This window comes from Dermacentor silvarum, chromosome 2, assembly GCF_013339745.2.
Source record: "Dermacentor silvarum isolate Dsil-2018 chromosome 2, BIME_Dsil_1.4, whole genome shotgun sequence".
Lineage (NCBI taxonomy): Eukaryota > Metazoa > Arthropoda > Arachnida > Ixodida > Ixodidae > Dermacentor > Dermacentor silvarum.
This window is the reverse complement of record NC_051155.1, coordinates 40,641,597-40,667,053: the sequence shown is the minus strand read 5'-3', so window position 1 is coordinate 40,667,053 and position 25,457 is coordinate 40,641,597. Positions and strand designations below refer to the sequence as shown.

Below are 25,457 nucleotides of genomic sequence, written 5' to 3'. Positions count from 1 at the left end.
TGGTTTTCATACTTTCTCGCGAGTGCCTGCGCTCGGGCTTGTCTGTGTCCGATGTGGAAGTTTGGGTGCATGTTCCTGGGAATCGGTGAGACGTGCATAGTTTCTTGTATTCGTGTTGGGATTTTGGTCAGTGCGCTGGTCTTCCGTACGGAATATCCAAGACGTTCCAAGACGCAGCGTCCCGCTATTGTACCTAGTAGTCTTTCCTTCTAGCTTACCAGGTGGCCCTCTATGATTTTCCCGTGTGTTGTTGTACACCCCTGTCTCCTCGAGGCGAAAAGTAGCCGTTTCGGGTGGGAGTCCGAGCGCTTGCGTATACGCCTTGCGTACCAGCCGGTCGAGTACCTCCACTTCCGCGTTGCTGAAATTTAAATATGGTGCCGAGTATGCAATGCAGCTCACAATCAGAGCCTGCACTAATCGGGTAAGGTCCTGTTCCTTGACTCCCCCCTTCCTGCTGGTAATTCGTTGAATCATGCGCAAGATCTGTGTGGTCGTGTGTTGTAGCTTCTGTATGGCGTATCCTCCGCCCCCGTCCTTTTGTAAGTGTAAGCCGAGGATCCGAAGTCTGTCTACCTTGGTAATTTCTCTAGGACCTATTCGCAGGTGGATGGTTGGTGCCGGGGATGTTGATCGTCCTCGTGAGCGCTTCTCGATTATGAGGAGCTCCGACTTCTCCTGCGCGCATTGCAGTCTGCATGTCTCCGCATAGCTTGCTACGACGTCTACTGCCTCCTGTAATGACTATTGTTGTTCTCCTATGGACCCTCTGACCGTCCATATCGTGATGTCGTCTGGATACAAGGCATGTCTGATCCCCGGTATTTTCTAGAGTTGGGCTGGGAGTTTCATCATGGCCACATTGAAAAGTGTCGGCGACAGCACTGCTCCTTGTGGCGTTCCTCTGTTAGGTGCGTCTATTCGCTGTGACCTCACATTTCCCAGTCCTGTTGTGGCTGTGCGATCTGTGAGAAAAGCCCTCGCGTAGCTGTACTTTCGTTGGCCGCAATTCGTGTCATGAGATAGGCTAGTATGGCTTCGTGCCCCACATTGTCAAAGGCTCCCTTTATGTCTATTGCGAAAATTGGTTTTGGGCAGCACGGCGTTGCTGCAGTCAGTATATCCTCTTTGAGCTGCAGAATCACGTCTTGCGTTGACAAGTTGGGCCGAAAACCAAACATCGTGTTCGGCATCAGTTGACGTTCTTCGAGATGCGTCTGTAGCCTGTCTAATGTAACACGTTCCATCAATTTACCGAGGCAAGACGTAAGCGAAATGGGTCTTAGGTTCTCCAGGCAGGGCGTTTTTCCTGGCTTTTGTATTAGTGTAATCTCCGCATGTTTGAATTCCGGGGGTAAGGTCCCTCTGCTCCAGTGTGCATTTAAGAGTTCCAGTATTGCCTGCAGGGTTGAATTATCCAGGTTACGTAGCAACTTGCTGGTGATTCCGTCCTTGCCAGGAGTGGCGTTTCGAGTGAGTCTTGCGATCGCTCGTGTCAGCTCGGAACGCGTTATGTGCCGGTCGAGCTCGCTGTTTCCCAGTGCGGCGTAGTCAGCCGCTGGCTTTGCACCAAGTATCAGCTGGCCAATATACCTACTTTGTAAGGCACACAATAGCTGATCGTCTGTGCCTCCGAAGTTGTGTAGTACTCTGCTCATCATGTGCTTGCTTTCTCTCTTGCTCTGGGTCGAATCTAGTAGATGTCTGAGTATGGCCCACGTCTTCGCAGTGCCCAGCGTTCCTTGGAGGGAGTTACAGAACAGGTCCCAGCTCTGTCGTGCAAGTTGCTCTGCATAACGCTCTGCCTCGTCCGTTAGTTTCGCGATGCGTATTTTTAGCTTACGGTTGTGCCGCTGCTTTCGCCATCTTCTAAGCAGACGGTGGCGCGCTTCCCACATGTGTAAGAGGCGCGGATCTATTGCCGGATTGTCCGTCGTGAGGGCAACCTCCTTGGAGTGTTTCGCTACCGATTCCTACAGTTCTCTAACCCAGGCCTCCAGATGGGTTATCGCTTGGGCTTCTTGAGTTTCTCTTTCGCTCCGGAACTTTGCCCACTCCATGATTTTGGTGGAGCGTATCTTTCTTTTTGGGAAGTTTCCCAGGTGTACCGAGATGTCGAGTATGACGTGGTCGCTCCCTAGCTTCTCGTTAGCGTTCTACTCCTAAAGGCGGAGCTTAGGCGTCTCCCGAGTTTTTTTGCCTTGTGCCTGTATCACAGAGTTTAGTCTGAATGCAACTGCACGAAGGCTATCGTTAACATCTGGCACCATCGTCAACACCTAGGACCCTGTGGATGACCACCAGTCAAATGTGCACGTATGGGCCGACTGAAGTCTAAGCGGGCGCATAATGAACAAGCACGGAATACGCGGATTATAACAGGTGCAAGTGCTCTCTTTGTTAATGACTCTGCAACTTATGACCAGCTCAATTGCGTGTATCAAATGCTGAAGACTAAAAATGACAAGATGCTGAAGTTAAACGGTGATTGAACAGCATATTCCAGATGTGGAGTTGGAGATTAAGTGTAACGTTGTCCTAGAATATGACAACTCGACGCGAATTCTAATTTTGCTTTCGTTGACGCTTTCAAGCAACTCCAGCACCGTTAGACAGAATGGGCGTCACATTGCTGAAACAGGTCATAGGTCATTTCTGAGGAAACCGCAAAAGGATAGATTTTTGAAAAGAGTTTGACCACAATTTTCATAATAACAGAAGTCCCACTTCCACAGAAATAAAATTATACCTCCCTTCCCCTCCGTGAAGTTGGTCGAACAGCAAAGCTGTGTTAGTTACACCAAGTGTTACATGTGCAAGTGTCGCACGTGATTCAATTGCGTAAACACAAGTGAGCACAGATCGACAGCACGAGCTTATACTGAAACGTTGCGAGGAGAGAAGGGGCAGCGACTTGCGATACTACTCGACGGGCGTCCAGTTCTCTGCTCGAAACCTGCCGAGCCGCCACCAGAGCCGTCGGCTGCAGCCACGGACAACCGTGCACATTCGGTGCGAACACAGAGAAACGCCGACGGCATCGGCAGCAGCTCTGCGCATTATCCGAAAGGGCACGCCGCACAGAAATGCCTTCTCTTATACCCACCGCCTCTCCTTATCGCGCCCAGCGCGGCCTCTCATTGTTTCTATCCTCTCCCAGCGCGCAGCTCCTCCTCTGTTGGTCACGTGACTTGTCTTCCCCCGCCGCGGCTCTCATCCTCTCCTGGTTACGTGACCTGCGTGACACCGGCGGACGGACGGACGGCGCAGCCTCGACCTACATCAGCTCCGCTGTTAAAATCCCATTACCTTCGGCTGTATCTTAGAGGAGACGCTGCATCGGTAATAGCGGGCCTTCCGGCGACTGAGATTTGTTACAAAGATGCTTTCAACATGCTACAGAAGCGCTTTGGTGACAAGACGTGCTGGAGCAAGAATATTTTGCGAAGCTACGAAAACTGAGCACCGTTCGTTAAATGACACGGCGGTCCTTTGAAGCTTGTACGGCCACGTGCTTGTCAATACCCGAGGGTTGCATACTGGACGTCCGCCCCCTTATGTCCTCCGACACCATATGAAAAGTGCGTGTGTTGTTGAAGTAGATCACGCTAGGTAATCTCTTTCCAGTAATGAATCACCGTCAGCATAGTACGTTAGCCTCGGGCATTACGTCTTGAATTTATCAAAAGACGTGAAGCACCTCATCCTATTCCCAAGAGATCACCACTTTTCGACTCTCTCTGCAAGCACTACTCGATTCCCAGTTTTGCAGCGAGGATAGCGAGATACACTTACGCACCTCCGAGAATGATATTGCATTTCGGAGGCTGCACTTTGACAAAGCGAGTGCTGCAAAGCTGCAACCTGTGCAAGAGTTTCAGCGTTGGCCCTGGAAGAACTCGTACAGCTCCATTGGCACGTCATCAAGTGGCATCGATTAATCCTTTCTCATTTGTAGGTGTCGACTTCGTTGCGCCCCTTTATGCACTGAGGGAAACCGCAGACATGAAAAATACATTGCACTTTTTACGTCCGCCACTTTGAGAGCTGTACAGCACGGCGTTATCTCCAAAGTGACGTCCTTGGCTATTGTAATGTGACTATGGCGATTTCTTGCTCTAAGGGGATTACCTAATGTGATATACTCCTACGACGCACGATATGTTTAGATGGTGCCGGCGGACATTTGGCGAGTCCGCTGAAAGATATTCGAAGGGGAACTTTGTCAACATTTTAGAAGAAACAGAATTACTTGGAAATTTATTGCACCCAACGCTTCTTGGTGGGGCGCATGATGGGATCATCTTGTACGTTCCGTGAAAATTTTACCGCAGAAAATCCTCCTAAAATCTCCTCTGAACTTCTAGGAAATCTCGACTCTATTCGCAGCGGTTGAAGCAGACGTAAACTCCAGGCCTCTGACTGACATCGAAACATTTGTGGGAGAGCTTTGCACGTTATCACCGACCGGGGGGGAGTCATAACAATGATTAGACATGGCAACACAATTTTGAGAACCGGCCGTGGTTGCTCAGTGGCTATGGCGTTGGGCTGCTGAGCACGAGGTCGCGAGATCGAATCCCGGCCACGGCGGCCGCATTTCAATGGGGGCGAAATGCGAAAACACCCGTGTAAGTAGACGGGTGGTTTCGCATTTTCGCAGATTTAGGTGCACGTTAAAGAACCCCGGGTTGTCCAAATTTCCGGAGTCCCCCACTACGGCGTGCCTCATAATCAGAACTGGTTTTGGCACGTAACACCCCATAATTTCATTTTTAAACAATTTTTAGCGTACATAGTTATTCTACAAAACCAAAATTGCCGTATTGCAACAGAACTCCGATTTGTGAAAAGGGGATGAAAAATTGTGCAATATTAGTAACTAACACACGTTGAAAGATCATTGAAATAAACCTTTTATAAGTGGTAAACTGTCGTCATCTATGAATCACGGAAACTCACAGGAAAAGACAATTTGGAAAGCCCCATGTTCCAATCTATGTGAAACAAGGTGATCTCAAAACAGTAACTTACGTGTTATATAAAATAAATGGTAAGCGTAGAACTGCCTTTATTTTCGTTTTATGCTACGTGAAATCTCACGCAACGTCTACGCTCCTTACGAGTCGTAACAATGCTGGCGCGCAATCTTTGTTTAGGCACGGCGCTGTAGAGGAATATGGTGAAATAAAGCACCAGATCACGCCATGCACGCGGTTAGACATTGGCGATGATTGACCCTTGTCGCGGAAAGCGTAGTGTGTGTTGGGGGGGGGGGGGTATATGCAAGATATGAACGACACATGTGTAGCACATGTCCCTTACAAGTGTGGATATTCGATAGCACACAGAATCATGTATTTGTCAAAGTTGTCTTTTGGATGTCATAAACATTTAATTTCACTCTTGCATTCCGCCGGCATCACAGTGACACATGATGCCCGTTCTAGGAGATTCGACTGGGAATGGGCAGATACGCAGTGGCCCACGAGTGTACGTATTTACGTATTTGGAACTGCACCCACAGCGCCTTGAACAGGCATTGCATTGAGACGGGGTAGGAGGGCTTACAATGAAAAGTTCACTTTGGGCACAAAGGTGTAGTGCACACTGCAACGTGTTCATGCTTATAAAGTCACAGAGTACCAACTAAATTACATCCTGGACTGACGTTGCAAAACACCATTCGAAATTATATTTACATCCCTTGGTAATCTAACGGAAACCCCAGCTTACGGTTCATTTCAGTGGCCCTTCACGTTTCATGTGAAATGAACTGTCGGCGAGATGCACTTTTACAAAATCCCCCCCCCCCCCCCACATCCCTTCCCAAGTCAGTGAGTTTCGTTCTCGCCATCGTTCGTCCACTCGCAAGGACACGTAGTCAGCTAGTTGTATATGTTTCATGCCACAAAAGCTCGTTTCTGAACCGAAAAGCATAATCTCTGCAATTTACGCCGTTTCTGAACCATGTGCCCGGCTATGATTTCTTTACCGCCTCTCCGTTAGCTGAAAATTTAGGTATAATTCCAACATGAAAATTATGCTGATTGACCCACGGGTTGGAATGTATGTTAAGCGAAACTTTCGTGAATCCAATAAACAGGTAGGATACATTTCCCCATTCAAATCGGGCGCCTTAGCGCAAAGGAAAGTGGCGCACCCATGTGACTTTTTCGCACCCGGGTGACACTCGGCGTGACAGCGTAGTGGCTCTGGTACTGCGCTGCTGAGCCCGAGGTTGCGGGATCAGATACAGGCCCTGGTAGCCGCAGTTCGATGGGGGCGAAATGCAAAAACACGTTTCAATTGTACATTCGGTGCACGTTCAAGAAGCCCAGGCGGTGAACGTTAACCCGAAGTTCCCCGCTACGGCGTGCCTCATAATCGTATCTTGGTGTTGGCACGTAAAACCCCACGAATGTACTTTTAAATCGTATGTTAGCTCCCGTACTGCTTCATTTACTCTCACTTATTTCACATTTACCGTACCACATCTTGATCGATCCCGTGTTGGGTGTAGGTGGCATAGTACGGAAATCATCACCGTCATCATCAGTAAGCAAACACCCTTTTTGACCAATCCACTTTTTGTCGGTCTGCGCCGTAGTATGGAAATCACAAACAACAAGCGGCGACCATCTGAACGAACTAGTTGGGGCTGGCACGAAATAATAATAGGTGCATTGTGGCCCAATCTGGATCTGGCTGCTGAGCTGTGGGACCGAAGTTCCAATCGCACTGCCGGGAGCACATCGTTCTTTTCACGAGTGAGCAGGAATGTTATCGACCAGAACCAGACTATCTATCCAGGAGAAACTATGGGAGGATAGGCGAAGAAAGATTCGCTTTACAGCTGGCCAAATATCAGACATTCCCCCAAGAAAGGTTAAATATCACGCACTATTTCATTCAGAGGTACGAGTACTTTGGAGATGCCTATCTCACGACGTTATATTAATAGGTCGGCAAGCTAATTCACAGCTCGATTCAGAGGTCGGCAGGAGTTGATTCACTCCGACGAAGTACGCATTAAATGAATAATATTAATAAGTAAATGTGATTTGCCGGTGAGATACATCTAAGTACATTTTCACAGTTGCACCCGACTCCTCCTATGCGTTAATACACGTTAACAAATTACTCTTTCAAAACGACTCGTTTTGGCAGCGTTTTTTTTTTCACTTACGATACGCGAATGGAATCGGTTAAATCCAAGTGTCACGGACGCCGATACCCTGTCCGCTTTCACCGCATAGTTGGAAACTACAGCTAACCTGTAGTTCCATAGTCATTGCCGCACACTCTCTTGTTTGAACGCTAGCTCTGTTAGGTGTTTGCCCTTATTGTATTTCATTATCCTAATACTTGTTAGCGGTGAGTGGTCAATGTGTGCCGGCATTCTTGGTGCAAGAAATTGGTTATGCTACTGCACATCGCTTCATTCTTGTACTATAACTTGCTTGTTTCTTTACTGCATTTCCAGTTTGGTAACTGACGGAAAGCATGTATCTGTTTTGAATATTGCACATGATTGATACGGCGTTGATTCTCTTTGATTGACAAGTTGCCTAGATAGCTTGGTAAACTGGTTGTAAATGTTCCTCAGTGGTTGTGTTTGATTTCGTGTGCACAGCGTGGAAGTCGTACATCCCAAAGAGAGTATTTAGGCAATAGTCTAAACACATTTTCAGTTGACAAAAAAGGCGTGTAATATACTCATTGAACTAATGCATTGATGGGTCGAGCAGCGGCGATAACAGCACGCATCATCGTTTCACGACGCGCCAACAGCTCCCGGCAATTATTGCGTTTCAAAGTAAAGAAAATGCGCTTCCCCGAATAGCGAGCCTGAGAATAACAGCTTCCTTTTCGACTAAGAGTGTTTGGTGGTGGTCCTATTCCATGTGCACGAGTGCGAATTCTGGTAACATTCTTTATATTTCGTAGGCTTTCTCCATTTGGCAGACAAAGGTGAACACGTGATGACACATCATTTTGACCTATGTTAAAATTTTCTACAACCACCTTATTATTATCATGAAATTTCAAAACAACAATTAAAAAGTTACGCAATTAGTTTTCATGACGTAATTGGATCTAGAAATTGCTGACCAAAACAAACACAAAGAAGAGGAGCTTTCTCAACGACAATCCTAACAACAAGCATTTCGTCTTACTCACATAGAATGATCAGTGTTTTTTTTAAGTACGTTTATGATAGTTGGGACATGTCGTACACATTTTTAGAATAAAAGGTGTGTGTACATAGTGTCATATCTGAGTAACCTGTTTCTGGCAAAGTTTGATAAGGTGTCGGTTGAAGGGTTGAGTTGGACACGTCCAACTTACGAATGTTATGATTTTTTTACCATTCTAAGTTAGATTTTTCAATGTGATTCGCGAAGCTGGCGTAAGATACGTTTTAAAAGTGTATTTGTCCGCTTGTTTGGATTCACGAGAACACAGCAGAAAATTATCTTCGTTATTTCAGTATTAGCCTCGCGTTTTTAAGAAACCGCATGTGCTGAAGCGCGAACCTCGCACACAAAATCCACTACGTATAATTCACAATGACTCATAGCGAAATATTTAGAAGCACAGTCATGCACACACGTCACGTACGCCTTGGACAGGTGTTTTCATCTGCTTCGGACGCAAGTTTCTTGGAATAGGCGAAACGCCTACGAAAGGGGCTTAAGGTCGCCGCCAACTCAGATTAAATTATAGAAATACATGTGAAATATAGACGTGCTTTTATAAGAGAACCACTAGACAGCTTTACTTAAACTTTTTTGCATTCAAGAGAAAAAAGTAAATTGTAGCGAGTCTAGCCAACAGAAGCTAGATTTATGGCTCGAACTTTCTACAAGAATTTACGACAATTATTAGGTCCAAAAATGCAAACACTAAGGTTTACATTCATAACTGTGCACCAATTACAGATATCGCATTTCTTTAAACTTAATCTCATAAACCTTCTAAGGTGGACCAATTAAATTTTTTGATATTTATAACTTATGCGAAACTCTAACCAAGTTCTCGAGGTGTTTGCGAACGTTATATTTACAAATCATTGGTATGTTATAGAGCGGTATATACTACAACTATTTGGCCCGCTCTGGTTGTCTTCATAGATGCAGTGTACAGATTTTGGATTTATTCATTTAATGTTAAGCTGGAGCTGAAAACTTAACGCTCTAGTTTATTTTCACAATATTATAAAATTTAACATATTTATGAAACATGACCGAAATAAAACATCTGTGTCCGACAGCCACTCCGGTTTCACCTTTTATTTTAAGCACGACAAACCGCATCAAAAGAGGCGAGTGATGGCCGAGAAAATGGTGTCTCCGTTCCCACGTGAACGGCCAATAAGTGAACGGAGCTCCTGACAGGAGCTTTCTGGCTAAAGTTTCTTCTGAAGGCAACAATATGGCCCCGAACCACGGCTAGTCTAACTCACTGAGATAAACCATGCAAAATAATATATGGAAATGAGGAACCTGGGGGCGCCAACACAAGCGCTGTCAAGCCATGTGATCACATGCATGCATAAGATGTCTTGTTGCTTGAAAAAAGTTGAACTGCGTGCGGATGTTGGTTTTATTTTTTATTTATTTTTCGGGGGGAGGGGGGGCGTTCCAAGTAAGCTCGCAGATTTCGCGAGGAGAACCTGCGCTGTTCAAAAAGGCATGATTCGGCGCAATTGTGAAAGACGGGATGGGCGTGTAGGCTATGTACGAGACCTGGTAAACAGAATTGCCATGTCGAAGGGCGCTTATTATGCAGTCGAGATAGGCAGATGCCTAAGGAGCGTGTGCGCGAGCACGCAAATATTGTTCGCAACAGGAATGAAGATTCTCTTGCTTTCTATTCCGGTACGTTGGTCTGCACGCCTAATTCCAAGGGAGCGCAGTACTTTGCAACTATAGGGAAGATCATAGACGCATTCTTAGCGAATGTGAACTCCAAAAAAGAGAACGTACAGCCCTGTGCCGTTATTACAACTTTGAGAAGCAACTCATGCAGCATCTCTAATAACCTGAGCATCAGGCATCGGCCACATCAAGTGTTAGCACCGCCCAAATCGTAACCATTAGAACCATTATATAGCAAGTCTTCGGCGAATAATCATGCGTTGGCATAAGTCGGACGCTTTAGCTGCATGCTTTGAACGCAACTTTCATAGCGCAGACAAAACGCTTTAAGGGCCCCTCACCAGGTGTGGTTACTTTTAGTTGACAAGCGCACTGCATACAATGCGTGCTAACGATCGTGTCTGTTAACTGTTGTATCGCTACGTACCGCGGAAAAAGCTGACATTTCAAACCAAACACCGTTTGCACTTCTCGCGGGCGCCGTGCTCCCAGACGGAGAGGGACCTCTATATCGCAAGTGTGCTACGTACATCGCTGTGCTGTGACGTCTCTCAGTGAAACCGCGAATTCGAGAATTATTCGAGGCAACATCAGTTACTTGTTTAATCTGTTGCTTCAATACACGAATTAGAGTTTAGATAAATAATAGAACACAGAAACCGGACGTCTGGGTGTTGTCTTCGTACCGTACTTAAGAGATGTGTACTTCCGTTTCGTCTTGTTGTTCTCACGTCGTGCAGTCGAGTCCGCACATAACGAAATACGTCACTTTAACGCGACAGCGTTAAGGTCCCCGTGTCGCAGAAAATCCGGCGTCAGTGCTGGCGTCGGTTTCCGTGGCGGAAAAAATCATCCCGAACCACCCTGACTGCGCAGGCCCTCCACGTGGTGCAGGATTTTGATGACGAAAAATTGAATTTCTCACGGTGAAATCCGTCATAAAAATGGCTCAACCGACTTCAAACAACCTAACCACAACCTACAGACATGGTGGCATCGGGATTGTAATTTGAATATATGAGAAAACATAATTCTGTTACGAGGAAACTCGAACACAAACCCCTTTTCCAGCATTATATCATTGCAGCACGGCGCGCTCGGGTAATTTACTTGCGAAAATGCTATCGCGATGGCACTCGCATCCTAGGCAGGTTAAATTGGGACATTGCCTGCCTAATGCGCTTTGGACACGCGGGCACCGTCGGGGCAGTGGCGAACAACTAATAAAATTTTAAAAAGGTGCTAGGGTCTTCACATTTTATTATAAGACAACTTATATTGCCCTTGTAAAAACGTCTTCCCAGCAATGCATTTCTGTTTAAAAGTGAAGCCGACTTTAAAGGATCGATGTAAGCTTGGTCTTTGTAAGCTGGCTTTCCCACGTTCAGTGTAGTGGTGAAGCCCAGAGAGACAAAAATGCTATGCGAACGGAGCCCGATAATGCTATCACGTTCCACTCCTAATGCGAAGCTTAAGCGTCCTCCACTTTTTCTAGCATATTTCAGTGCGCGACAATGCTATGTGACAGGCGTGCATCTGCCTTAGTGTTCGTGTAGCACTGACGTATACCGCTAGTCAGGTGTTCTCGTGCATAGCACGCAAAATCGTGCGCTGCGCGAAACAACACAAACCCAACAGTTCGCGCGGGAGACCGTCAGTGAAATGGCGTCGTGCAGGAAGAAAGCGAGATAAGAAAAAAGAAAACGGGGTCCGTGACCTATGCGTCAAGCGATGCTCCAGCTGCGGTATGGGAGAAAGCGGGGAAAGAATTTCGCCTGCGGAGGCTAGACGGGGCGATTGGAGAGAGTGTCTATGTTGGCGGTGATGCTCGCCTCCTGAAATCATGGGTTCCCGACACTTAAAATATTTGAATATCTGCTATTCTGAACTAATTTTAAAAATTCTTGCGGTAGCATGATCTTTGCAGGGCACGTAATAAGTTCTAGTGTATAACCAGCATTTGCTATTTGACCTGGTGAGGGGCTCTTTAAAAGGAAGTTCTATTTCGGGCCCATCAACTTCCTTATTCATGTACCTGTAAAATGAGGAAATGCTTTGATGATACAATCGCTTTACTAATTTTAATGAAATTCGTTGCACTTGAGAAAGAATGTTACGTTTTAGTAACGCTATCGAGTTAAATATTGATATAGGGCCTGTAATGTATTACAAACATTGCCCGAAAGGTGTTGGCTGAAAAAAAAAACAGAAGTTCGAAGTTTACAATTCCCTAACTCCACATAAAAAACAGTTACGGCAGCATTGTAAAATGTGTCTCTCAGAGCATCTCAAGAAGACAAGGGTGAAATATGAGTATGCAACCAGTATGGTCAAACTCAAGCAGATTCTACGCACTTTCTGCCCGCAAAGTGTAGTCAAGGTTTCATGAGTTGGTTAATGAAATACTCTAATGTTGCCCATTTATTTCCTGCTTCTTTGGCGAAAAGAAAACGCTCTAGTGCATGGCGTCTCGCCCACTCGTGCTACGCAATGTGACAACTCATTTTTTCATTTGTATTTATTTATTTATATATTTATTTATTTATACATATACTGCAACCCTGTTGGGCTATAGCAGGATCAGGCAAAATGTAAACACGTACAAACATTTAGTAAAAACAAACGGCGCAGTGTACGTGTACAGGATTGAAAAAAAAAAGAATTTAATTTCTTTTTTTTTAATGGACTGCCTGCTTGTTGGCCATTTTGCTTTTGTCGGTGTGTGCCATGGTAACGAAATGATCATCATCATCAACACGTGACGGTCATCTTAAAAAAGCTAGTTTACGATGCCATGACAGAAGTATGCGTGCGATTGTGGCTGCATCAGGCAAACACATACACGCAATGAAAAAAAAAACAGGTACAATCGGGCGGCTGCTCTTGCGCCACATACACACTGCGCACATACGATGTAGTTTCACGATAAAACGATGTCACAGACCTAGGAGTTTCAGCGAGTCCGTCACACATTCAACTTCGGCGAAGGCTGTGTTGTGCCAATAAAATAAACAAGTCATATGGAGGTACACAAAGCCTTTAAATGGAAGAAAACGTATTGTGTATGATGGAATGTCTACATCTTTCTTTCGGTGTACTTTGTAGAATGTCTCAAAACAGCACCATGTCTTTGCACTCCACAAAACAACGGTCAGTAGTTTCACCTTTCGGACAGAGACGGCATCTGGTTGACCGAGGTACAAAACAACCTCATTCTTCCAACCACGCTTTAGCAGGAAGGGTTGATGAATGAAACTTAAAGTTAAAAAAAAATATTACGCCAGGAGGAACGCACATTCGGCGTGTGCGTCTGGCACATCTTGGTTACCACATTCCAAATAAGGGGAGCATGCCGTACAAGGGAACATGCAGCCTATCATCTCGTTTCTCTTGCTTATTAGCTTAGAGCTTCGCATACATGTAGATCTTACTTCCATGTAGTACGATTGCGGCCAAGTGGTTACCCCATCGGGCTGCTGTGCTATGGGGCCAAGGTTCAACCGCAGCGTTGGGCAATGGAGTGAATCCGTTTTTAACTAAAAGCGATTCGGCAACACAGAAGCGGCTGCACCCACCCAGCCATGAAGCCGCGGTCAGAAAAGTCTGGGAGTATTCCCAAACACAACCGCGATTTACAACGCATTCTGTCCGCATTAGTTTTAATATTTCATGCGGTTTCTATGATTCTGATATAATTCGTTTGCTGAAGTACAGAATATCAACAGAATGCTAGAGCTTTTTTTTTTCAATTTTTCAATTTTATTACTTATGGCACGTGTTGAAAGTCCACGTATTACGGTTGCCAGATTTCATTTTTTTTAATATCAAGAAAGTTAATAAAGGTCGGTGCAGTGGTTGACTGCAAAAGCGATTTCTTTATTCCCATATATTTAAGAACACCTGCTCTACAGCGTCCTTTAAGGTGGAGCTGATGTTCATTCACAAATGTCGTCGCAGAGCTTCACGTCAACGGCTTTTACGATCTTCGAAGATGTCGCCAAAGTCGATTGACAATAGCTGAATGACATTAAAGGACGGGCTGTGTCGAAAATACAAAAGTACCAGAAAAAAAGCTGAAATACACGTCACAGCGGCCAGTGCCATAAAAGTAAGCTTTTCGCTGCATCCGCAAATGTAATCAGCGACAACTTCGGACGCTTGGGATAACAGTCTCCTAGGCAGGTGAGATTTAAAATGCTTTTTCTTGATCTCTTACCAGTGAGCATTTTATTATCTGCTCCGGGTGCTGCTCTACTTGTTTCCTCCTTTTGCTGTGAGTCTGCTTTTTAGTGCTTGCTTTTGCTTAGTCCGTAGTTTAAGAAAAGGTATTGTATAAAAGCATGAATCAAATAATACTAACGGCCTAATACAACTTTGCGCTGAGATAGGGGTGATGAAAGAAAATATTCCAAAGAATGCTGTTGATTAGTTTCAATCCTTGACGAAGAGAATTATTACGAGCATTCACAAAAGCTTAGGCGACACAGGCACCAATCCTCAACTTGTCGTCGTCTTCTGTGAGGGCATCTGCAGGTCCTTATGCTCTACCATAGCCTCACCGGGTAGAAGGCGCTCTCTCGTTGACCTATGGGCAGGACAGGTTATCTGGATCCTCGTTGGGCTTCAGCCGCTGAACATGCACAATTTGGCGCACTCAGTCGCGCTTATCTGAAAATGGGTCGTGACCCTCCACCATGTAGATGACATGATGCGTTTTCATAATGTGACATGAAATACGGTGTTATGCCCTACAAGCTCAAAAGTCGTCAAAGAAATATGGTGCACCAGGTTGGCCTAGGTGCCACATTCACCAGGTGTTATATACAACTCATAGGTCGCAGTGACACTAGCCCAAATTGTGAACACTACCAGGTGCCAGAAACACTTGATCACACATTTTTCATTTGTCCCGCATACGCACAAGAATGACCAGAACTCGTCTCTTTCATCGCAAACGTCTATTAGAGGCTGCTAGGAGACAAGTTTCATTGGGGCCCTAGGCCTAGTGCGGGCAGCGCACCGGTGATTACAAGTACCGCTGTAGCTTTGCAAGAAACCACTTAGCTAGACGCGCTGCTTTAGAGATGTCACAAGATTGTCAACTTATATATACGCAGCTCATTCCCATATTCCCATATCGTCATCATCATTCATCAGCCCTTTTCGTTCTCGTTCCTTTTCCTCTGTGTAATGGAGCCGGCCAAAGCATGCTATAGCTTATGCCGACCTCTCTGCTTTTTTGTGAATAAATTTTCCTCTGTTCTCGGTGGTGACGTTGGTAGATGTAAATTGCTTTTAGTGAATAACCAGGGCTGGCGGTGGTCAACCTATGTTACACGAGTCCCTCAGGGGAAATGGTTTCATCCAGTTACTGCTTCTGCCGTTGCTGGTGTTCGAAAGTCAATGCACGGCTGAGTTTTCGGCACTGTTTCGAGTACGCAGTAATTTTGGAAAGCTTAGTTGTAACAGTTTCCTTAGTTAGGAAAGTAACATCACTTAGTTGACTAAGTGATGTTAGGGAGATATTGAAGAATAGTGTCGATTGTGGATGAAAGCTCCCGACCGCAACGAAGAAACAACTTGGAAAATTGACTTGTGGTCTGCGTGGCGGTATTGTTAGCATACGTCACGATGGATAGAACGCCGTCTCAATAAACCAGGACCAGCATATCTCCGAGAGTGCGGGTAAGATGTCCAGCTAACCCAACAAATTAGGCTACGGGTAACGTAATGTAGTCGTCGGTTGTATCACAGTTGATTCCTTGAGGAGCAGGCGTAGATCCAGCTTTAAATGCGTTCGCATTATCAGGGTACTTCACGCACTTTCCGGGGGCTATGTATGTATGTATGTATGTATGTATGTATGTATGTATGTATGTATGTATGTATGTATGTATGTATGTATGTATGTATGTATGTATGTATGTATGTATGCATGTATGCATGTATGTATGTATGTATGTGCGTGCCTATGTATGTGCCCTCTTGCCAAAACCAGCGTTTTTCAGTGCCGTCCAGTGTGAAACCGGCTCGTCTTCTTACACTCAATCGCACTTGCGACGCTGGCGCTCGCTTAGAGTCAATGAGACACCGGCGAGATCATTTGATGAGAGCTGGGCCACACTGGCCGAGACGCTGGTTTCACTGCTACGACGGTGTGGTGCACTGGTTCTCGCTGCAGTTCGCTGGCTTATATTAGAAACTGCGCTGGGAGTGTTTGTGCCGTATACTGGTTACAGAACGCAAGGAGTATAGGCGGTGTGGAATAATAAATGTTTGATAGAATATAAGCGGCAGATACTACTCTCGTGTCCTAAACAGCGCTAAATTATGGAGTCATAAATGTCAGTTTCGTGTCGCAGCTTGGAATAAAGGTGCGTGAGCTGCTCCGTTTACGCATGCATATTTGACACTGAAGATCACTTTTTTCTCGTACATTTCCCTTTTGACTGTGCGGATAGCAATATTTTTGAATGCCGATAACGCCTCATTTTGTATTAGTTTCTACGGAACCGATGACTGAGTTGTAGAAGTGTTGTGGAATCGACACAAAACCCAGAAGTCATTCAGACGCGTTCGAACGGACCCCAGGAAGCCTGGCGCTTATTGATATTATCGCACCGATAACAGGCAATTCGTGCGCTTCCACTTTCCATAGTGTACTAAAAAATAATAGTTAGAAGGTTCTGAGGCGCATATACACCCATTTAGCATTGGCCGGTAACCGCTACAGATCAGGTTCAGACCAGGTAGACGCTAAGAAGATAATATTTCTTGTTCTAACTGAGTACATACAGATTTCAGTAGCTCAGACTAGACATTTATGGGTACCATTTATAGATATTAAGGGAGCCTACGACAACGTAGACAGGAAGTTGTTGTGGGATATTGTCAAGCACGAAGGCATAGACGATGATTTCGTGGAACTACTTACGGAGATATATAGAGACAAATCTGTAAATATTGTATGGGAAGGTTGAAATTGTGAAGAAGGGGTAGAAATTCCCCAAAGACCTACCTGATCCTACCTGAGCAAGTATGCCCTCTGTCTCCATTGTTGTTCACGCTTTATGTCAATGGTTTAGAAAGACAAATGGAAAACAGTCAATTAGCATTTGATTTTTTATGCCCGCGTAATGGAAAATGCGGCCATAGAAGGTCCCCGCACAGAGGTATGCGGACGACTCGTGCTCCTAGCGGACAATACAAGAAATTTACCGACACTGGCCAATATGTGTGGCAACGCAGCGACAAATCTAGGCCTTAAGTTTAACACAAAGAAATCAGGTATTATGATCTTTATTGAAGAGACGAGTAATTACGTGGTGTAAATCCAACAAGTCATACCCATAGTCAAGCAAGATAAGTAGCTCGGCATATAAATAAACGAAGGTAAGACTTACACGTACTCAAGCAGCCACCAAGATAATCTGAAAGTAAATGGGAAGCGAAATGCAGCAATAATGAAACAGAGGGCGCTGTGGGGCCATAATAAACATGAGGTGGTGCGTGCAATCTTAAAAGGAGTCTTCGTGCCAGCGCTGACGTTTGCAAATGCCATTCTGTACCAGATATCAGATATAATATCGGAGTTGGAAGCCATTCTGTGCCAGCTGATATGAGATATAATGTCGGATTTTGAAGTTAACCAATGATGGGTAAGCCGGTTGGCTTTAGGAGCCCATGGCAAAACCACAAATGAGGCAACGTAAGGGGACATGGCTTGGGCCTCGTTTAAAGTGAGAGAAGCGCAGATGAAAATTACGTTTGAAGAACGACTCTGGAACCTGGATCAAAATATATGGGCTGCTAAAATGCACAAGTATCTGTGCTTCAAAAGCGTGGACACAGAATGGAGGAAGAGTCATCAGAAATAAAGTGAAAGAAATAAAGAAAGGGAATTAGATGGAAAGAATGGAAACGAGAAAGACAATGGATATTTACAAGAACGAATTAGAATGGAATATCTGTAGGGTAACACAAAGCGCAGTACCTTGCTATTTGAGGCTCGAGCTGGTTGCCTTAGAACAAAAACATGCTGGAGCAAATGTGCGGAACTAGATGAGGCATGTGTATGCAGCGGCAAAACTCCGGAGACTACTCAGCACATCCTTACGGAATGCTAAGGCATTCACCTAGCGAGACTAGTACGTACCGTCCAACTTCAAGAAGCACTTAGATTTAACGTAGGTGGAAGTATAAACCAGTCAGCAGCTGAGAGAAGCGAGAGACGGTTATAGTATTGGTGGAAAAAATGCTGCGAAGACCGGATCCATTACAGGCATCGGCAGCCGCACAAGGTACGAAGATAGAGAAGATTAAAGAGATTTATACAAGAATGCTACAAGGGAAAGTATTATTGCATACCTGATTAACTCAAGCAGAGTATGTGATGAGTTGTCCCCGCCCCGTTTCAAAGGGGATGTATATAAATCATCATCACTGTCAATCATCATTTTAACTGCAGCAACTTGCTAAACTCAGAAAATGTTGCATTAGCTTTGAGCGAAGAACAAGAAACAGCCATCAAAATCGACAATAACGTCCCGTATACAGCGTCGCGGGTAGGTGGTTCATTTAGGACTTGTTCTGCATTTAAAACATCAATCACAAAACTGAAATCAGTGTTGTCGCTTACAGGCAGTCTACCGAATGCCGGCAACATTTCCTTTCTGATAGAGGCATAAGATTAGGTTGCTGGGTGATAGCGTATCAACACTGAAAATGCGACTCTTTACTGACATGGCCAATTATTCACGATTCATCATGCAGTTGCGTGGCCTATCTGTGACCTAATGGGCTTGGGGTTTGTAGGTGAACCTGTGAAATCCTAGTGGTCGTATGGCTTTTTTTCAAATTCTTTCTTTTTTTAATTTCAATAAAAGCACTTTCTGTTGCTTTCTGTATTAAAAATATACCTACTGTACAAAACTAAGCTTTACAGAATTTTTTTTAAATTGCCTATGGCAGGTAGCATAATTGTTATCGTTGAGCCGGGTTATACGACGTGGCGGACATTAGTAGCGCGATAAATCGAAGCACATATTCAACTAATTAACAGAAATTACCTAATGAACATCTTAGTTAATTAGTTTACGACAAATGTTGCAATTTACGAATTGTAGCCGGTGAGCTTGCAAGACGTATCTACTTGAAATTAATTTCCAGGATGACACCAATTTCGAGATATTATTTCCGAGACTGTGGGACGAAATACATGGACGTTCCAGTTACTTTTGGGCTATAAAACATCATTTCGATAAAAAAGTAAGTGGATCCACAGTGCATTTTTACTGCCAGTTTGATGGCGCATATCGCCAAACTGGTGTCGTTCTGGAAACGTCTACAGTTCCCCGACTGACAGACTCAGGAACTTTAACAAACTTCTCACATCAGCCGCGTCGCAAGCAAAGGACAGGCCGCTGATCGTTGCCGGAGACTTCAACGCGCACAACACCGTCTGGGGCTACGCCACCAATGACAGGAAGGGGATTAACCTTGCCGAGTGCGCGGACACCCTAGGCATGCAACTCATCACGGACTCAAGGTTCCCGTCGCGCAGAGGCAACTCGGTTCAGAGGGACACCACCCCGGACCTGACGTTCCTCGGAAACGCTGAGGGGTCGTGGGACAACCTGCAAGAGGCCCTTGGAAGTGACCATTACATCCTAGAAATCAACGTCCGCATCACACCCACTCCTCCCAAGACGTACACCTACGTCGACTGGGATCTATTCAGAAGAATGAGGGCTAATGAGGACAGACAAATAGAAACCTTCGAGGAGCTACTAGAAAATCTGAAAATTACAGTGGCCAACGCCACTAAAGAAATAAGCGTGGACCTAGAGGTACCAGCCATGGACTCCAGGCTCGCACACCTCCTGGAGGCCAACAACGCGCTAAGACAAAGATGGAAACCGCAGAAGCTAAACAGGAGGCTGAGGTCTAAATTAACGAAAATCAACAAAGAGATCGAAGAACACTCTAGAAAGTTGAATGCGCAGCAATGGGACGAGGTTTGTAATGAGGCGGACGGTAAAATGAGAAGGGGCAGCAAGTGGAGCCTTCTCAAGAACCTCTTCACCGACAGCAACAAACCGACGAAGAGTAATGCACGACTAATGATCGAAAGGCTCATTCACCTTCATACGAAAGAAGGCACGAATCCGCGGGACTTTGCTGACACCCTGGCAGACATCTACCTACCGGTAGTGCACAAATCTCTACCGTGGGACGACCCGACACGCGAGTATAAGGGGAAACCTCAACTCTCGCTAGATCGTCCTTTCGAAATTTCGGAGATTGTGCACGCCCTTCACGACCTAAACGGTCGCTCGGCCCCCAGCCCAGACGGACTAACAAACAAACTACTCAGAAATCTAGATGACAAAGCCATACAAATTATTACGAGCAAAATTAACGAGGTATGGGCTGAAGGCCGGGTGCCGGACGAATGGCGAACTGCCAATGTAGTCCTCATCCCCAAACCCGGAAAACCACTCCATGTAGAGAATCTGAGGCCCATCTCCCTTACGTCGTGCCTCGGGAAGGTCGCGGAACATGCCATCCAGAATAGAATTGGAGAGCACATTGAAGAAAACGGTCTATTCCGCCACAATCTTATAGGCTTCAGGAAATCCCTACCCACGCAAGACGCCATGCTACTCATCAGGAGCGCCGTCATAGACAACAAATCCATGGATGTAAAAGACATCCTGGCGCTCGACCTAACAAAGGCCTTCGATACGGTCAGGCACGAACACATCATCAACGAAATCTCCACTTTAGATCTCGGAGTAAATTTCCACAATTTTGTAAGATCGTTTTCGGATAACCGAATGGCCACCATAAACGTCGGACAAATCAGAAGCAGAAAGCACATGCTAGGTAACATCGGCACCCCGCAAGCGTCAGTGCGTTCGCCGCTTCTTTTCAACATCGCAATGCACGATCTCGCAAACAAACTCTCGAACGTCCCGGGGGTAGGGCACGCGATTTACGCGGACGACATCACCATTTGGTCCACGAGCGGCCCGCTAGGCACTCTGGAGCAGAACCTACAGCAAGCGCTGGACACCACGGAAGCTTTCCTTACAAACACGGGACTGAAGCTCTCCCCCAGCAAATCAGAGCTCCTCCTGTGCAAACAAGGCCCCAGACAGAGACAGCCCCTTAGCTTCCTCCCCGTTCACCTACACACCAGGGACGGAGGAAACATCCCCAGGTGTAACACAATTAAGGTCCTGGGCATGGTCATTGGGGCTTACAGCAATGACAACGCGGAGGCACTAAAACGCATCACAAAGAGCACCCACAATTTCACCAGGGTCATATTACGGGTCGCTAGCAAAAGGGACGGACTGAAAGAGGACAACCTCATGAAAGCATTTCACGCTTTCCTCATCAGCCACGTAACTTACGCCGCTCCCTTCCTCAACTGGAAGAAGACGGAGCTGAACAAAATCGACACACTAATCAGAACAGGAATGAAAAAGGTCCTAAGCCTCCCTAGAAACACTAGCACGGAACGACTCCTCCAATTGGGGCTACACAACACGGCAACAGAACTCTTTGAAGCACAGCGAAACGCCCAAATTAGTCGGCTCTCACTCACAAAGGCGGGCATCGAGATATTACTAGAAGCAGACATACAGCCCCTCTTCATGCCACCAGAGAAGTCGCAACTATGCACAAATGCCAAGAGGGCAATAACCGTTGATGCAATCCCAAGAAACATACACCCGACCCACAACGAAGGGCGAAGAAAAGCGAGAGCGAAGGCAATCCTTGGCAACATTAATCGTAACGAAACGCAAGTCCTCTTCGTTGATGCGGCCAGATATTGGAATCGAGGCGCATACGCGGTCTCTGTGGTGGACGCCCATGGATAACTCGTCAACGCAGCCACGGTGGTTACCAACTTCACTCACGAAGCAGAAGAAATGGCCATCGCGGTGGCCCTTCGAAGCTGCAAAGAAGCCTCCGTCATTTACTCGGACTCAAGAACAGCCATCAGAACCTTCTCGGCGGCCCTCGTTTCTAGGAAAGCAGCATACGGTGGTCAACAAAATCTTCCAAGAAACGGGAGGAGATAACCTCATGTCCCCACACATCACATGGTTCCCCCGGCCCACATGGGCAACATTTCCGGACCTCCTGACTGTAATCCGAACGATCGGGCACACCAACTGGCGCGAGAACTAACATTCCGCGTCTGCGGTCCGCCCCCTCGCTTCAACCCAGCCTGGAGGGATTTAGACAACAAAGACCCGCTTGTATCATACCACGAAATCACTTCAAATCATAGGTTAGCACGCAGAATGTTTCCTCCTCCTCACCAAAACCTCAAAAAAGCACAGGCTGTCACTTACAAACAGTTGCAGACTAGGACATACATCACACCAACAACACTAAGCAGGATCAATCCTGACTTTCCTACTGCATGCCCACACTGCGGCCACGAATACAACAACTTCGAACAGATGCTCTGGCTGTGCCCTGCCAACGCGGGCACGGACTTTCCTGACCAGTCGTCCTGGGACTCAGCGCTCAGAAGTACAGAGCTCATCGCTCAGCTCAAGGCTGTCCAGAGGGCCCGGGCCGTTGCCGAAGGACTATGTCTACTGGCCCCGACCTGGGTGGGGCCACCGGATCGATTGGCGGGGCCTCCGGCCCCGCTTTAATTCTTTCTCCTCAGGACCTCAATAAAGTTCGTACTCACTCACTCACTCGTTCTGGAAATTCATTCCAAGTGGATACACCTGACAAGCTCACCGGCTAAAATTCATAAATTGCAGTGTGTGTTAATTCATAAATTGCAGTGTGCAGTTAATTAGTGAATCTTTGTTATTTGTTAAATATGTGTTTGCATTTCTCGTGCTGCTAATGTCCGCCTCTTCGAATAATCCAGCTCAACAATAACAATTATGCTACCTGCTACAGGCAATTTATAAAATTTCTGTTAACTTCAAAATGAGCCCCATGGTCTGGGACTGGGACTGGGTTCGAAGAAACTCTTTGATGCCGACTTACAGCACTGGGTATGTGCCACTCCGTTCGAGCTGGTCTTCAATGGACCTTGTTGAGGACCAGTTGGGTAACTAAGAATGCGCCTTTCTAGAATGACGAAAGAGATCTGTTAAATATCTCTGATGCTGAGCGAAATCGAAATCACATTACACGGGTATCTAAAGGACAGCGATCACCGCATTAGCAGGGTGCACTAAAAATCCGCTCTTCATTGAACCTATCGCAAACTGGGGCACTGTGTATGTGCCACAGAGTTTGCGGCAAGCGAGCGAACAATTATCAGCGTTCGCAGGCACCGGCGCGACACGCTTCTCGTCTAGGATGCCAAGCACGGACTTCTCGGCAGTGCCACTGGATGGCGCCCGGTAGCCGCATGACACGTTTCTCAGCCTTCGCACGCAACGGCGCGCCATGCATCTCGGGGGGCACACGTAGGCTTAGCGGCGAGGGCGCTAGATGGCGCTAAGTATTCTTAGGCGAGCGCAAAAGAAGAATCGCGCTGCCGTGCACGCCTCGTACATAACTCGTTTCGATGGTGGCAATACGCTGTGTCGGCAGTAATCGTGAGATTGGCTCCGCCGATTTTTTAAACACGAAAGTGGTTTATGCCGGGGTCTGCGATGAACTTCTGTTCCAGCGTAGCGGATGGTATGCCCGGCGCCAACGAGTAAAATATGGTTTGTTGACAGGGATGGCGCCGCCGTCTAGGAGTGGTGAAGCGAAGTACTGCATCGTGACACTAACGGGCTCCGACAGGGGGCGCTTCGGTAGTCGACAGTTGGCGCGCCCCCAACCACCTCCCGCTCTGCTATCCCTGTGCGGAATCCGGACAAGTCTACCGCCGATGCGCATACTGCGACTTGGGAGCCCGAGGGTTCGCCGTCAATGCACCATGCCCCCAGCAAGGCGAACTGCTACGTGATAACGTCGACTACGTCGCCGTCACTCAGTGGAGCCCTAGACGACAATTCCTTTCGCAGTCACCATGCGTATACGTGTCGCCGCGACGCAGACCACACAGTGGCCCACCCCGGGGCCGGTCGGCAACACCATATTGGAAAAACTAAACGCAGCATTGAGGTGCGGTTGCTGTTCGTCGAACTGAAGAAAATCCTCCGCCACCTACAAAGACGCCGAAAAGCATATCTCGACGACATATCATCCAGACGCCAACATTCCGACGAAGGCTGAAAGCAAAAATTACGCCCACAAAAGATGACCTGACAACGCGACGTTCATGCCACCAGTCAACACGACGCAGCCGTGTTCCGACGTCAAGACCAAACTTCAACACAAAGCAAGAAACAACCGACCTCGACGTTCTTTTCGACGGTCACGTAGTCACCGCTTTATTAGACACAGGAGCTGACCCCTCCGTCTTGAGTGGACTCATCGCCGCCCATTTGAAGAAACTTAGCACTGCATGGGAAGGCCCACAAATTCGGACCGCTGGAGGACATCCAATAACGTTGACTGAAATCTGCACGGCAAGAATTGCAGTTAATAACGGGACCTATCCTGCCGCTTTTGTTATTTTCCAACAGTGTTCACGAGACGTCATTCTTGGCATGGCCTTCTTGAACCAACACCGCGCAGTCATCGACCTGAAGTCGAAGTCGATAACACTATCAGAAGGTTACGAGACACCGCCAGAGAGCGCTCGTAGTCACCATGCCTTGATGTGCTCCACGTTTAAATAAGCATCCCGCCTCGCTCCAGCGTTATCATTGCTGTCGGCATCATAACCCCCACAGACGCAAGAAGGCGTCATCGAGGGCGACAAACATCTGCTGCTCTACCACGAAATTTTCGCCGCAAGAGGGATCGCTCGACTGCACGGAGGGATAGCGCGAGTGATCCTGCGAAACTTCAGCCAGCAGTTCAAGCACATCAACAAGGGAACAACGATCGCATACAGCGAGTAAATTGTGGAAACCAGCATTGCCTTTGTCCTCTCGGATTCTGCCGTATCTACTTCGACAGCATAGTTCCCGAAACAGACTTCGACATGAATCTAAGTCTCCCATGAGTAAGCAGAAACAGCTCAAAAGTCTTCTCCGACGATACAAGGACTGCTTGACAACGTCATAGAAGATTTGACAAACACCAGTTGCAAAGCCTCATATATTAACCGAAGAGTGCGCTCTACCACCCCGCCAGAGCCCTTATCAAGTTTCGACGCCAGAACATGAAGCTATAAAGCAACAAATCAAATAAATGCGGCGCGATGACATCATCCAGCGGTCGAAAAGCCCGTGGGCATCTCCTGTAGTCTTCGTGAAGAAAAAGAACGGAACCCCGCGTTTCTGCATCGATTATCGTCGACTGAACAAAATCACGCAGATGGACGTATACCCCATCCAACGGATAAACAACGCATTGCATCGGCTCTGCAACACTAAATACATCTCATCGACGGATCTCAAGACTGGCTACTGGCAAATAGATGTCGACGAGAGGGATATCGAGAAGACCGCCTTCACACCGCCGGATGGCCTTTATGAGTTCAAGGTCATGCCATTCGGACTGTGCTCAGCACCTGCA

General features: G+C 46.6%; 1 protein-coding gene across 1 annotated transcript in view; it reads left to right on the top strand.

Annotated features, from left to right (window-relative positions):
• LOC119439977 (membrane metallo-endopeptidase-like 1) overlaps nucleotides 1-25,457 on the top strand; it is a 668,359-nt gene that overhangs the window by 344,899 nt on the left and 298,003 nt on the right. The window lies entirely within an intron of this gene.